This window comes from Myotis daubentonii, chromosome X (genome assembly GCF_963259705.1).
Source record: "Myotis daubentonii chromosome X, mMyoDau2.1, whole genome shotgun sequence".
Classification (NCBI taxonomy): Eukaryota; Metazoa; Chordata; class Mammalia; order Chiroptera; family Vespertilionidae; genus Myotis; species Myotis daubentonii.
In genome coordinates, this window is record NC_081861.1 from 9215127 (window position 1) to 9230649 (window position 15523).

The 15523-nt window shown below is 41.4% G+C and overlaps 1 pseudogene; it reads left to right on the forward strand.

Moving 5' to 3' along the window:
* Positions 1 to 9960: 9960 nt before the first annotated feature.
* On the forward strand, positions 9961 to 11007 carry LOC132225016 (microtubule-associated protein RP/EB family member 1-like; annotated as a pseudogene).
* Positions 11008 to 15523: the final 4516 nt, after the last annotated feature.

Genomic DNA, 15523 nt, shown 5'->3' on the forward strand with positions numbered 1-15523 from the left:
ATGGCTTGGAGGAAAAGCAGGGGTAGTAGCTATAGTTTAATGGATGGTTCTATGTAGTTATATAGAGAAGAGAGTAGATGAGTTCCAGCCAAGGAGAAAAGCAAGAATTTGAGAGAGAATTGACCACACAACTCTGGTAAAGGTAAAGACAACCTAGCTTGTACAGAGCTCATGTTTGGTAAGTGCTGGGTGTTGGGGTTAGACTTCAGTATGGAAGCAAACTTTGGGAGCTATGAAAAGCAGTCACAGTGGACAGGACTTTATTCTGGACATTGTTAAGAGCCAGTGAAGATACCTAAGAAGGGAAGTCAAATGATGAATATACAGGGTGGAGCAAAAGTAGGTTTACAGTTGTTCATATGGAAAATAATACAATAATGAAAAAATAATACAAGATTAAACTCTTTCATGTACTCACAACTATAAAGCTACTTTTGCCCCACCCTGTATAGAAAGTGTTATATAGTAGGCATGTGCAATGTGGATTAATTGGGGGAGATAGAAAAATCATTTAGAAGTTCATTGTAATAATTTCAGGATGTGGTGATGAAGGCTAGGACTGGAGTTGTGTCAGGAAGTGACAGATATTGGAGATGTTTCCAAACTGGAGAAACAAATACAATTGGGGGACTCATTGCATATATGGAACATCCATCAGAAAAAGAAAGATCATAAATGATTTCTAGTCCAGCCACATGGCAGGGCTAAGGATTTCTTAGAGACTAAATTGCATTTCATTAACATGAACAAGAAGTTTGGGTATTGACTTTTTGTTGTTAATCCTCACCTGAGGATATGTTTTTCCATTGATTTTTAGAGAGAGTGGAAGGAAGGGGGAGAGACAGAGAGAGATCGATGTGAGAGAGAGACATCGATTGGTTGCCTCCCACATGCACCCCGACCAGGGCTGGGAATTGAGCTTGCAACCGAGGTATGTGCCCTTGACCAGAATCAAACCCAGGACCCTTCAGTCCAAGGGCCAACGCTCTATCTACTGAGCAAAACTGGCTGGGGCTGGGTATTGAGTTTTTCAGAAATATATATATGCAAAAAAGATTAGGGCATGTTTAATTCATTAGGCAATGATAAGTCTTGGTTATCCCTAAATAAACTCTAAGTATTGTGGAGTATATACACTATGAGACAGCAGGGACCATTTCATCTCCCTTGGTTCTATCATATGCCCTCAGATTCACATTTCATATTTGCGCTCCTGTTTGCCTGAATATTTATAGACTTCAACCTCTTACAGTACCTACCCAGAGTACTCTGCATCAAAATGAGCTATCTCCCCAGTCTGACACTTCTTTCTTACTACTACTCTCTTTCCTACTCTGGGTATTCAGTGGATGTTTTATGTGGTACTTAATAATATAATAAATCATTTCCCCATAAATTGGGAAATGCTGTTTAGTCATCTCAGTAGTTCCGCAATATTAACTTTGTTAGATTAAGGGTTTTAAAAATATATATATTTTTATTCAGAGAGGAAGGGAGAGGAAGCGAGAGATAGAAACATCAATGATGAGAGAGAATCATGGATCGGCTGCTTCCTGCACATCCCACACTGGGGATGGAGCCAGCAAGCTGGGCTGTGCCCTGACCAGGAATCGAACTGTGACCTCCTGGTTCATAGGTCGACACTCAACCGCTGAGCCATGCCGGCTGGGCTAGATTTTTACCTGTATTTTTCTTAGAATGGAAGAGACAGTACTAGGATTGTCCAAAACTAACTTCCATGTGGTCCTGAGGGCTTTTTACTCATAATCGTGGTCACTAATAAACATGGTATGGGAACTCAGTCACAGGAACCACATCCTGTTATCTACACACATCCTATCTAATAAAGAGAGAATATGCTAATTAACTATCATGCCCTCAAAGATGGTGGTGCCCACAGCCACAAGATGGTTTTCCCCTCAGCCCTGCTGGGGCGGCAGGGGTGCGGCATGCTCCGCGCATCTGCCTCCAGATTCCCCCAGTCCCCTCAGCCCCCAAGCCGCCCAGGGCCAGCCCGAAGTGCAGGCTAGCCTCAGATGTCAGCTGCCCAGTGGTCCAGGGCCGGCCTAGGCTTGCACTGCCGGCAGTAGCAGAAGCAGAGGTGTGATGGGGGCATCACCTTCCCCTGATCGCTGGGTCACCTCCCGCCCCTGAGGGCTCCTGGACTGTGAGAGGGGGCAGGCCCAGCTGAGGGACCACCCCTCCAGTGCATGAATTTTCATGCACCAGGCCTCTAGTATTATATATATACTAGAGGCCCGGTGCACAAAAATTAGTGCACTCGGGGGGGAAAGGGGGGTCCCTCAGCCCGGCCTGTGCCCTCTCACAGTCTGGGACCCCTCAGGAGATAACGACCTGCTGGCTTAGGCCTGCTCCCGGGTGGCAGAGGGCAGGCCCAATCCCTAGGTGCAGCCCCTGGTCGGGCTCAGAGCAGGGCCGATTGGGGAGTTGGGGCGCCGCCCCCTGTCATGCACAGAGCAGGGCAGATCGGGAGGTTGCGATGCCACCCTCAGTCACGCTCAGGGCAGGGCCGATTGGGGGGTTGGGGCACTGTCCCCTGTCACCCTCAAGGCAGGGTCGATGGGGAGGTTGTGGCGCCACCCCCTGTCATGCACAGAGCAGGGCCAATCGGGGTTGCGGCGCTGCCCCCATCACACACAGAGCAGGGCCCATCAGGGGGTTGGGGCACCGCCCTCTATCACCCACAGAGCAGGGCCGATCAGGGGGTTTGGGCGCTGCCCCCTGTCACGCTGATCCCGGTGCTGGGAGGCATATTACCCTTTTACTATATAGGGTAGAGGCCTGGTGCATGGGTGGGGCTGGCTGGTTTGCCCTGAAGGGTGTCCTGGATCAGGGTGGGGGTCCTCACTGGGGTGCCTGGCCAGTCTGGGTGAGGGGCTGAGGGCTGTTTTCAGGCTGGGGGTGACTGAAGTTCCCAACCGCTCCTTTTTTTCTTTTTTTCTTTTATTCTGGGCCAGCTTTACCTTGAGGCTTGGCTCCAGCTCTTAGGCCTCCCTCCGGTGCTGAAAGTAGGTTTCTGGCCTTTGCTTACAATGTTGCAAATCTGCTGGCTGAAGTCCGCTGGTATTTGTTACATAGTTTCTTAAACTGCCAGCTAGCTCAGAGGCTGGCAAGGCAGGCGGGGAACGTTGGTTTCCTCGGTCACTGAGGCAAGCAAGCCTCATGTTAGTTTCAAGCTGCCTGGCTGCCGGCCACCATCTTGGCTGACAGTTAATTTGCATATCGTGCTGATTAGCCAATGAAAAGGGTAGCGGTCGTACGCCAATTACCATGTTTCTCTTTTATTAGTGTAGATGTATTTTCTCCTAACATATCTTCTCTTTTTCATTATTACCCTTACCACTAATGGTGATAACTCAGAAGGAATGGAGTCCAAAGAAAGAGTGGAAGAGCAATTAAGTAGCATAAGTAACTACCTGGCAATTACATTTTGTTTGATGGTGGATTTGCTGTCCTGCGTTGTCAACAGGACACTTCACCTCATTCTAGTTGTCCGCTGACATTTATGGAACTAAAAAACACATTATATGTGACTTAGCTACATCAAATAATTCAATATTTTAAACAAAACTGACAGTGATTCTTCGGAGCACTAATAAGGTGTGAATCCCTTAGGAATATCTTATTGTTACCAGCTTATTAAGCAGCTAGTAATTATTGAGTCCTACTCTGTGTGAGGCACTATGAGGTATAACACAAAAGTATATTTCATCAATTTGTTCAAACTTATTTTTTCCCTTTTTAACAATTTTCTACATAAAATGTATTGGGGTGACATCTATACATATAAAAGCATAAAATGCAAAGTGTCCCCTCAGGAGTTCAACCGACTGGGAGTTTGATTGCTCGCTATGATGTGCACTGACCACCAGGGGGCAGCATGGAGCGAAGGAAGGCCCTGCTGGCAGCTGGGGAAGGGAGGCCCCAGCTGGCAACTGCTAGGGACCCTACTGTGCACAAATTTCGTGCACTGGGCCTCTAGTTGATTAATAAGATTATATAGGTTTCAAGAGTACATATCTATGATACATAATCTATATATTGCATTGTGTGCCCACTACCCAAAGTCAAATCATCTTCTGTCACCCTGTATTTAGCCTCCTTTACCCTTTACTGCCCCTCCAACCCCCTTCCCTCTGATAACCATCATACTGTTGTCTGTGTGTATGACCAACATTTTTTGAGCATATATTTGACAAGTTATGTCCTTGTGCTCACACACATTATGATCTAGATAAAGAAATAAAAATCAAGCAATGAAAAATAATATATAATCAAGTTCTAAATAGTTACATTTTGGAATAGTATAGAATAGCAGTTGTTCTCAGAGTATGGACTAAACATTGTGATGAGGAAAATTCAATGCACAGATTATCAAAGCTATTAAAAAATTCTAAGCATCTAAAATTTAAATTGGGACACAACAAATAGAGTGAACTATCCTATCAAAATATAAACAGAATTTTGGGTGATACCTTAAGTAATTATATCAAAAACCTTTGGGAAATAAATTTTAAATTATGTTTATATGGGAATCCTGAAAAAAAAAAAATATATATATATATTGATTTTCAGAGAGGAAGGGAGAGGGAAAGAGAGAGAGAAACATCAATGATGACAGAGAATCATTGATCAGCTGCCTCTTCAATGTCCCCCATTAGGGATCGAGCCCACAATCCAGTCATGTGCCCTGACTGGGAATCGAACTGTGACCTCCTGATTCATAGGACCACACTCAACCAGTGAGCCACACCAGCCAGTGACAAATAAGGTATTTTCAAATGAGGAAACGATATTGCTTCAATGAATGGTATTAAGCTAAATACAATTCCTTGCCTCATATTAGACACAAAAACAATATTTAATTTTCTGAAACAAAAACAAGGACCTTAATTAAAAAGTAATAATTTCATGTAGCTACACTAGTTGAAAAGAAGGTAGATAAGTTTCATGTGCTATTTAGGACTGAGGACTGGAATTTAGCATAGAGAATCCTGAGAACTAGCCAGCTGTAGTGAGAGGGTAATCATCAAGCAAGCATTTAAGATTCTGAATAAAATGTAAGCAGCTTAACCCATTTGGAAAGGGGAACAAAGTCCACATAACAAAATAAAACTCTTGAGTGACAAGCAACACTAAGTCTCCAAAATGTAAAACAGTTCAAAATGGTAGCAAAAACAAAGATATTTCAACTCTCAGACATATTAACTCTGGAATAAAGCCAATAATCAATCTTTATCAGGATCTATTTCCCTTTCCTGTTTATACATACAGTGCAGGGATATAACTGTAGTGAGACTACATTATGCTGGATGGGGAAGAAGGAAGCTGGTCACATGTCTGTTTGTGGGGAAATCAGCCAAAACAAAGAGCTGAAATGGAAATTTCACAGGCAGTGACTCAGTGAATAGAGCCGCAGTTCATTCCAGGCTAGTTCCAATTTTAGAATATTTGCTGCTGGTCGCAGTGCTTTTCCCCCCTACCAATTCATGTTGGCATTAGCTAGTTAATGCTAAATTTAGCACTTGGGGTTTCTAAGGAAATGCAACATTTTCCCCCTTAAGTCACGTTATGTTCTAGCACTTCATAGGGCCAATTATTAGTGTTAATTACCAATAATAGCGATAAGATTTGTATCAGATGCCATGACATATTAAAGAAAAAAAAAGAAATGTTACATGTTTATTACTTTTAAAATGATGATTAAGTAAAACTTGTTTCTTTTTTAATTTGAGAACTCACTTTCTCACTTGGAAATGTCACTTTCTTTTTTAAAAAAATATTTTTATTAATTTCAGAGAGGAAGGGAGAGGGAGAGATAGAAACATCAATGATGAGAGAGAATCATTGATTGACTGCCTCCTGCACATCCCACATTGAGGATCAAGCCCGAAACCTGGGCATGTGCCCTGACCCGGAATCGAACTGTGACCTCCTGGTTCATAGGTCAACACTCAACCACTGAGCCTCACCAGCGGGGCGAAAGTCACTTTCCTATGTACTTAGAAAGAAACAGAACTTGGGAGCATTGTGAAAGTAAGTGTGCATAATTATAATTTTAGAAAGTTGGCTACTTTGAAAATGGAGAAACCTAGGCTAGCTGTATACTTTACTGGAAAACAGAGAAGGCTTGCAGAAAGAAATGAAGAACAAATTCCTTGGGAAAAAAAGATTCATTTCTGATATTAAATCAGATTTTGTATTTATCAATCTTGCTGATTAATCTCTACTTTATAGCCTTTTTAAGCCCATTTTAGTATTAAATCTTTAGAGGAGACCTTAAAAATTTGGCAGACTTTGTATGATATGTAATTTCAATAATAGACATTGGGAAATGTCTATTTTCACTGCCAAATCTATATACCAAATATACTGAATATTGTAAAGGCTCACTGCAGAGATCTTGTTTGCAAAGTGATTCTGATTGTCCTTTACCTTAGATTCTTTTGGGAAGAAAGGTTTCTCAAAGCTAGAATGCTACCTGGATTTGCAAAAAGTATTGAAGATTGTTCCCAAAAGCATAAATGAGAAAATAAAACTTAAACAACAAAAAAAGAGGTTAAATTTGCTCTATACAAGTGTTTTGTTTTTTCCTAAGAGTTTTTGGTCAACAACATCTGTGTAAATGCACAATGGCAATTTTGAAATATGCTCAGTATTTTCCAGTTACAATTTCCAATATGAAAACTTCAAATAGATGTTATTGCAACATTGGTCATCTGTCTGTCTAATACCATCTGGCTTTCAGAAGTAAGAAGTGAAAAGATTTCTAAATTTAGGCCCTGCTGATGAAATGCCAATATATGGTCAAATTAGATGCTGTTGATTATTTTATATACTGGAGGCCCAGTGCACAAAATTTGTGCACTGGTAGGGTCCCTAGCAGCTGCTGGCTGTCGGCCAGGTACTCCCTTCCTTCCCCCAACCGACCCCGCACCCTGGTTGAACTCCTGGACGACCTCCTGGTCAAAGGGACAATTTGCATACTACCCTTTATTATATAGGATAAAACAGATAATCTTAGTAGTTAGTGCTTTTGATTATTTTTACTCTAAATAATCTTTAAAGTATTTTAAAACTAAATGTGAATTTTTGATCCATGCCATTGAAGTTGCTAATTCATTTTTCTTTTGATTTCCTGTTGTAACATCAATGGATTATTCAATTCAAAAAGCATTTAGATAACCTATAGGTTATCAGCTTTGAAGCTGATTGTATATTTTAATCATTTCTTGAATTATTTTTAAGCTACTGTATACTGCAACATTTATTTGTAAAACTTACTATTTTTATAATTTTTTAAAATGAACCATAACATATATTACAAACAGATCATAAGGATACATGTCCATGAATTTTGACAAAGTGAATACATCCATGTAACCACTTGCCAAAACTGAAACAACATAAATGCCCATAAACAGAATATAAAAATAACTATGATATAGGCATACAATAGAATTCAGTACAAGAATAAATAAACCATTTGTATATGCAAAAGCATGGCTGAAGCAAACAAAATGTTGAGTAAAATAAGTCAAACATGAAGACTACACACCATAAAACTCAGTCTGAAGATTTTCCCCTGAAATGCAGTGTGTGTGAGAAGCTTCTGTTGGCAATGCCTGCTAGAACCTAGTTGGGAATTTGTGCCCAGTTAACTATGAGGAATCCTTCTTGATAGATATATTTCTTCTCAAGGTCCACATCCCCCTTTTGATAAAAACCTGTCACCTTGTCCCATGTCAGTGCAGGAGTTGTTTGGCTAACTGCTCCGGTTCCATCTAGTCCCTCAGGGGGACTCCTGGGGTTGAGCAGTGGACCACAGAGCACTAGAGCCATTTGCTTCTAAGAGGTCTCTCAGGCACCTGTAAAATTCAAGGAAATTTTATGGTCTCCTATAAAATGGCCAAGTCAATATGGGAAGGGCTCATGTATAAACAAAAACACTCAATGCATAACATCAAGAGAAATCAGGGCTAATCCGCAAAAGGTAGTTAGCATCAGGAGTAAATGTTTTAACTATTGTGGATTATAAAAATGGAGGGGATGCAGAGGCTTGATGGATCATTTCTATCCATCCTATAAACATTTTTCAAGTCTTTATAGGGGGCTTAGGCACCTGGTTATACAAAACATCAATAGGTTACAAATGAAGAATTTTAAACAAATTAGCAAACCAGATCTTAAAAGAGACCCAAGCCAAGTTGAGAGTCAGCTAAAAATATAGAAAATTTAAATCCTAACCAGCCATGAGTGCTAAAGGCAAAACTGGAATGCCCTTTAAGGGATTTTGCAAGTTTGAGGAGATTGTTTCTATTGTACAAACTCCTCCTTGGAGAGTGAGAAAATACTAGTAATCAAGGATAATTCTATTGTCAAGCACTATCCTGGCTAAAGAGTTTAAAGGTGTTTGCTGACCTTGAATGGCTCTAGTTGTTGAGCCAGCAATTCCCACAGTTCTGGTTAGATTTCACATCATTTTGTCTGCGTGGTGGCAAGGCCAGCCCATGAGCCTACAACTCCAAGTAAGCAGTAGAGCCCATATTAGTCTCAAAATTCTACCTGCCATCATTTTGTATTGATCAAGATTCAGCAACATCTAAGAATGGTTAAAAGTAATGGAACTGAAAAATCAGGAGCTGTAATTAAAACCATAGTCTTACATGGCCCTATTGATGACATTTAAAGTTATACAACAGGATTTACCTGCTAATTACATAAACTAGTATTGGCATTTAGAAAAAGCACCATTTACATATACAGGAGTACCAGAATCATATCAAATTTACAGAGAACTACAATAATCTGTATACTATGCAACTAGTTATTTGTGACATTTGTAATGGTTAATAAAACAAATTTTTATGAACATAGTACTAATGTGTAGGAAATTCCACCAATTAAGTAAGCAGATCAAATAGTTAAGGGTAAGATGCAATATCCCCAAATTTCTAAGCATTTATCCCATTATCAATGTGGTTTTATCTAGATGTTACCCCATTTGAAAAGAAAATTTAAATACTTTTTCCTTTTCAATAGCTGCCAATGAAGTCACACTGTTCTCTATTTGTCACATAACAGTTTAACCTTCTATATTAAATGAAGTTCCTTGGTGAATAGAAACAGGCCTCATTATTTTCACGTATACTCTATACTAGTAGCACCTACTAAAGGAGGACAAACTACTTAGGCCTCTACTTCTTTCTCTTAGTCACTAAGAGATAATGTATGGGCATGACTACCATTTTGATGGATGATATAAGGGGGGATGGTTTTTCTTTCTGCCCTAAGAAAGTGCCATTCTAACATGACACACTCTAACTCCAATAATGCAAGGTACAGAATCATTAACTTTCTTTTTTTTAAAGTAAAGAATCCTTCCAGATTTTTATTATTTTTTCCCAAACTTTTATTTTTTAAACTGTTTAACTTAAATCTTTATTGTTGAAAGTATTAAATATGTCCCCCATTCTCCCTCATTGATACCTTCTAGCCCACTCCTGAACCAGGCCTTCACCACCCTATTGTCTGTGTCCATGGATTATACATATATGCATATGAATGTTCAAATTATGTTAAATGTTGTCCATACAATAGTTCACAACAACAACAAAAGTTAGGCTTGCCCAGCTGTTGAGCATCGACCTAAGAACCAGGAGGTCATGTTTTGATTCTCAGTCACCGCACATGCCTGAATTGTGGGCTCAATCCCCATTAGGGGGCGTGCAGGAGGCAGCCAATCAATGATTCTCTCATTGTTGATGTTTTTCTCTCTCTCCCTCTTCCTTCCTCTCTGAAATCAATAAAATTTTATTTAAAAAATAAACGTTAGGTGTATTCTTTATGACTTCACTTAAAAAGCATTCCAGGTGAGGTCATTGCGCGGGCGAGCAGGGTCGGACGGTTTGAACAAGACGAAGACGGAACCGAAGCCGGCCCGGCATTGGACGTGGTTCCTCCGCAAGCCGAAGATGGCAGTGAACGTATATTTAAGGTCAGTCACCAGTGAGAACCTAAGTCGACAGGACATGCCGGCCTGGATCAATGAGTCCCCGCAGTTAAATCTGACAAAGGTCGAACAGTTGTGCTCAGGGGCTGCCTATTGTCAGTCTATGGACATGCTGTCCCCTGGCTCCATTGCCTTGAAGAAAGTGAAATTTCAAGCTAAGCTAGAACATGAATACATCCAGAACTGCAAAATACTGCAACCAGGTTTTAAGAGGATGGGTGTTGACAAAATAATTCCTGTGCACAGATTAGTAAAAGGAAAGTTTCAGGACAATTTTGAATTCATTCAGTGGTTCAAGAAGTTTTTTGATGCAAACTATGATGGAAAAGACTATGACCCTATAGCTGCCAGACAAGGTCAAGAAACTGCCGTGGCTCCCTCCCCTGTTGCTCCAGCTATGAACAAACCAAAGAAACCTCTCAGCTCTAGCAGTGCAGCTCCAGAGGCCACACAGAGCTACTGCAACCCCTCAGGCTGGCCCGGTGTGGTGCAAAGAATCCTGGTGTGGGCAATGGGGACCACGAAGCAGCTGAACTGATGCAGCAGGTCAACGTATTGAAACTTACCCTCGAAGACTTGGAGAAAGAAGGCGATTACTACTTTGGGAAGCTAAGGAACATTGAATTGTTTTGCCAGGAGAACGAGGGGGAAAACAACCCTGTATTGCAGAGGATTGTGGACATTCTCTATGCCACAGATGAAGGCTTTGTGATACCTGATGAAGGGGGCCCACAGGAGGAACAAGAAGAGTATTAACAGCTTGGACCAGCAGAGCAACATCCGAATTCTTCACTCCAAATCATGTGCTTACCTGTAAAGTTCTCCCTTTTATTACTTTTAGAGGACTCACTAGTTTCTTTCCATAAGCAAAAAGTACCTCTTCTTAAAGTGCACTTTGCAGAAGTGTCACTCTTTTTTCAATAAGTTTGAGTTAGGAGCTTTTACCTTGTAGCAGAGCAGTATTAACATCTAGTTCAGCGGTTCTCAACCTGTGGGTCATGGCCCCTTTGGGGGTTGAACGACCCTTTCACAGGGGTCGCCTAAGACCATCGGAAAACACATACATAATTACATATTGTTTTTGTGGTTAGTCACTATGCTTTAATTATGTTCAATTTGTAACAATGAAAATACATCCTGCATTTCAGATATTTACATTATGATTTGCCGGGGTCCAACCCCAGCAGGTCCAGGGGTCCCCAAAGGTGCGGACGGAGTCGGCAAAGAAGGAATTAAACAGAGACAGCATTCAGTTGATCAGCAGCCTAGCCAGGATCTACAGCCAGGATCTCCAGCCAAGTTCTGGTCTGGATCTCCAGAGAGGTTCTGCTCAGGTTCTCCAGCCAGGTTCAGTCCCCAGATTCTAGTCAGGTTCTCTTGCCAATTTCTGTAGTCAGGTTCAGTCCAGGATCGTTTGCCATGTTCTCTCCAGCGAAGTTCTTCTGTCTGTAGGTTCTGTGTAGGTTCTGTCTGTAGGTTCTCTCTTCTTAGTTCTGTGTCCTAAGTTCTGTGTTCTAAGTTCTGTGTTTTGCTGTCTTGTTACATCTGTATTTATACCAGTTGATTCAATCCTATCAATCTCTATTACAAAGGTTAGGGCGTTTCTTATCTCCATTCCAGGGAGTAAAGATTATGTAGCTTAAGCATGATTGTTTGTAGTGATTAACTATCCGCCTGGCACTTAGTTGAGGGGTTTTATTCCCTCCCTAACTTCAGGGGAAAATCCCTACCTGGGGATTCAACCTTTCTTGGAGAGGTGACCTTGGTTAAAACACAGCGCCAAGAAGGTGAGCAAACATATTAAGAACCGTATGCCATATATGTCAGGTCCCTTGAAACAGCAAGGATGGACCAGCTCCCGGCAATGATTCATAACAGTAGCAACATTACAGTTATGAAGTAGCAACGAAAATAATTTTATGGTTGGGTCACAAAATGAGGAACTGTATTAAAGGGTCACGGCATTAGGAAGGTTGAGAACCACTGATCTAGTTGGTTCACTTAGGGAACAGAGGCTGACCATGGGCTCACCATATGGATGCTGGTAACACTGATTGCTGGAGAAGGTGTTTTTATGTGATACGCTGAGGTGGATACCTCAGTAGTGAAATGTAAAGACTGATTTTAATTTTAAGCTAATGTGAAATCTTGGCAGAGAACATTTTAATAAATGAATGCCTTAAGAGTATTTCAATTACGTTTGCATATTTCAAAATATAAAATGTAACCTGATGGGAGAGTTTGTGTGTTGCCCTTGTGTCTGGGAAGGAAGGGCCAGAACTTGGAACCTTCAGAACTTGCTGTTCACAGGCCTTGCAGAGCTGCTTGAATCTTCATAGGCCTGACCTTGGCCCAGAAGGAAAATTTAAAAAGTTGCTCTCTGAAGCCATTCGGTGTCCTTGACCAATTGCATCTCTGCAAGAGGCATTGTTGGCTGAATGAATAGAGGGTATGTGTCAGCCCTGAGATATTTGAGTTGAATAGCTTGATATTCATTGAGCATTTCTCTGATGATTTTTCCAGTTACCCCTGAAATTTCTGTGTATAGTGTCTTTGGGAAATGAGGTGTGCTCAGTTTTAAAATCTAACAACTACTTTTGGGGACTTGCCCACATCTCTGGGATTTGAATGGGGGTTTGTGTCCCATTTTGCTGTCTTTTAAGTTTACATTTAACATGTTTTTCTGCATCCCTTGCCCACTGGGGACTCCTCTTTGGCTCCTAAAAGTTTGCTGCTTAGGGTGTAAGTTCAGCAGGCAGGTGATCATGCTGCAAGTTCTTTTTGGACTTCTGACAAAGGGAGTGATCAGTGAAGGCCATCGCTACCTTGAGATCTGCAAGGCTGGGTTTTTGGTACCTGCTGTCCACAGCCCTTCACTGTTATCAGAATACTTTGCCAGTGCACTAATCTCTTTGGAGATAAAATTCATTAGCGTGTTACTAAATGTTAATTCTTTTTTGCAGAAAATACAGTACCATGTCTGAATTATTCATATTTAAACTATTTCATTCCTTAACACCCCTCATTTGCTTTGACTACAGCCTATTCAGTTCCTTTGTTTGGCAGAATTCTGCAAAATGTGTGTCACCCACTACTGAGCTTGTTCAGCCCCTGATGTAATTGTATTGATTTGTTGATGGTGGTAGTTTGTCCTAAAATGTGTGTAGAAAGCAGGTATTTTATAATAAATTTTGTAGTGCATGCTCTGTGTGAAATTCAGAGAGAAACCCAGATTCAGTGCTTAACAATGCCAAAAATGCAAGTAACTAGCCATTGTTCAAGTAATGGTGGTGCTATTTCTCTTCTGTGGCCTTTAGTCTTTTGTTGCCCTAAAATTCCTTTTTATTTGGAACCCATTTTCCACCTGGTATTTCTTGACAGGGTTTTTTTTTTTTTCTCTACTTTAAGCAGTTTCTAAATAAAATTCTGTATTAAAAAAAAAAGCATTCCAATTTTTAAACATTGGCATGAGGTCAAGACAAGGAACTCACAAAGGAAGTAATCTTCAAAATACTGAACTCTATGTAATTAGCCCTGAGAGTGAAGTAAGACACATTGCAGCATTAAGCTGGCAGCCTGATTACTGTCAAGATATTCAGATATTCTATCTGAAGCAAATTTTCTTATATTTGAACTTTTCCCTTTTCTGTTTAAGTTATTGGGAAAAGGACAATACACATTCTAAAATATTCATAAAGATCATATGCAACAGTTTTTCTTAGCCATCAATTTTCCCTTACCATGTTGTTCTAAATCAGTGGTTCTCAACCGTGGCTGCACATTAGAATCACCTGGGAATCTTTTTAAAATCCTGATTTCTGGGCCTCATCCTCTGGAAATTCTGTTTCTTTGTTACTCATGTTGTGGCCCCACCCCATAACAAAGAGACAGAATTTCCAGAGGATGAGGCCCAGAAATCAGGATTTTAAAAAGATTCCCAGGTGATTCTAATGTGCAGCCACGGTTGAGAACCACTGTTATAAATTGAAATACAGGTCTTTTCCACTTGATCAAATATCAACATAGGGGTTAAAAATCCTTCTAGCAAGATAAAAGGAATGATTCACATTTAAAATGATATACTTTTCCTAAACAATTAGCAGCATTTTATCTTACGAAGATATAAAAACTTGGCTCCATTGACTGGTCAGAAACAGGGGGAAAGGTATATAGGTCCAAACAGCACCTGTACAGGGAAAATGTGAGGCCACAACTCCTCCTTAATAACTAATTATTTCCCCATTAGGTGGTTTGTGAACTAACTGGATGGCAACTTTGATGTTAGAGGAGTGTGCTGAGTGGGGATGTTTCCTGCCATAGTGGCTTTGCAGAGGGGTTTTGTAAAATCTACAGTAAAGTTGGGGATGATTGAAAAATTGCTAACAAGAGTAACAGTGGGTCAGTCAGTTTTACCACAGGTAGAGGCAGGCATCAGATGTCAATCCAGCATTCAGACAGGTTCCCTGAAGAGGCTAAAGCTTGAGAGTATCATGTCATATTTTTATGCGAAGGTTTTCCACTTACAGGAATTAACACTGAATATAATGGCCCTGCCGGTATGGCTCAGTGGTTGAGCATCGACCTAAGAACTAGGAGGTCAGGGCACATGCCCGGGTTTCAAGCTCAGTCTCTAGTAGGGGGCGTGCAGGAGGCAGCCAATCAATGATTCTCATCACTGATGTTTCTCTCTATTTCCCTCTCACTTCCTCTCTGAAATCAATAAAAACACAGTTAAGAAAATCAGTCGTAGAAAACACACTTAATGGACAGCAGAAACTGCCAAGCTCATTTTAATGCACAGTAAACTAGAAAGGTAATGTAACATCCAGATTGGTGCTGGCCTACAGAAATAAAGCAAGAGCAATATATGTAATTTTAATTTAAAAAATTGTGATAATATGTATAATTCTAAGTTTTCTATAGTCACTCTCTGAAATCAGTTAAAATATATTTTTAAAAAGAGTTTAGGTCACAGAGACAAATACATTTCATAATCTATCCATGTTCCATGTTTTTCTACTCAAGTGTTGTATTATAATAATACTAGAGGCCCGGTGCACAAAAATTTGTGCACTCAGGGGGAAGGGGGGGTCCCTCAGCCCGGCCTGTGCCCTCTCACAGTCTGGGACCCCTCGGGAGATAACGACCTGCTGGATTAGGCCTGCTCCCGGGTGGCAGAGGGCAGGCCCAATCCCTAGGTGCAGCCCGTGGTTGGGCTCAGAGCAGGGCCGATTGGGGAGTTGGGGAGCCGCCCCCATCATGCACAGAGCAGGGCGGATCGGGAGGTTGCGATGCCACCCCCAGTCACGCTCAGGGTAGGGCCGATTAGGGGGTTGGGGCACCGCCCGTCACACTCAAGGCAGGGTCGATGGGGAGGTTGCGGCGCCACCCCCTGTCACGCACAGAACAGGGCCAATCCGGGGGTTGGAGCACTGCCCCCTGTCACACACAGAGCAGGGCCGGGGGGGGGGGGGTTGGGGTGCTGCACCC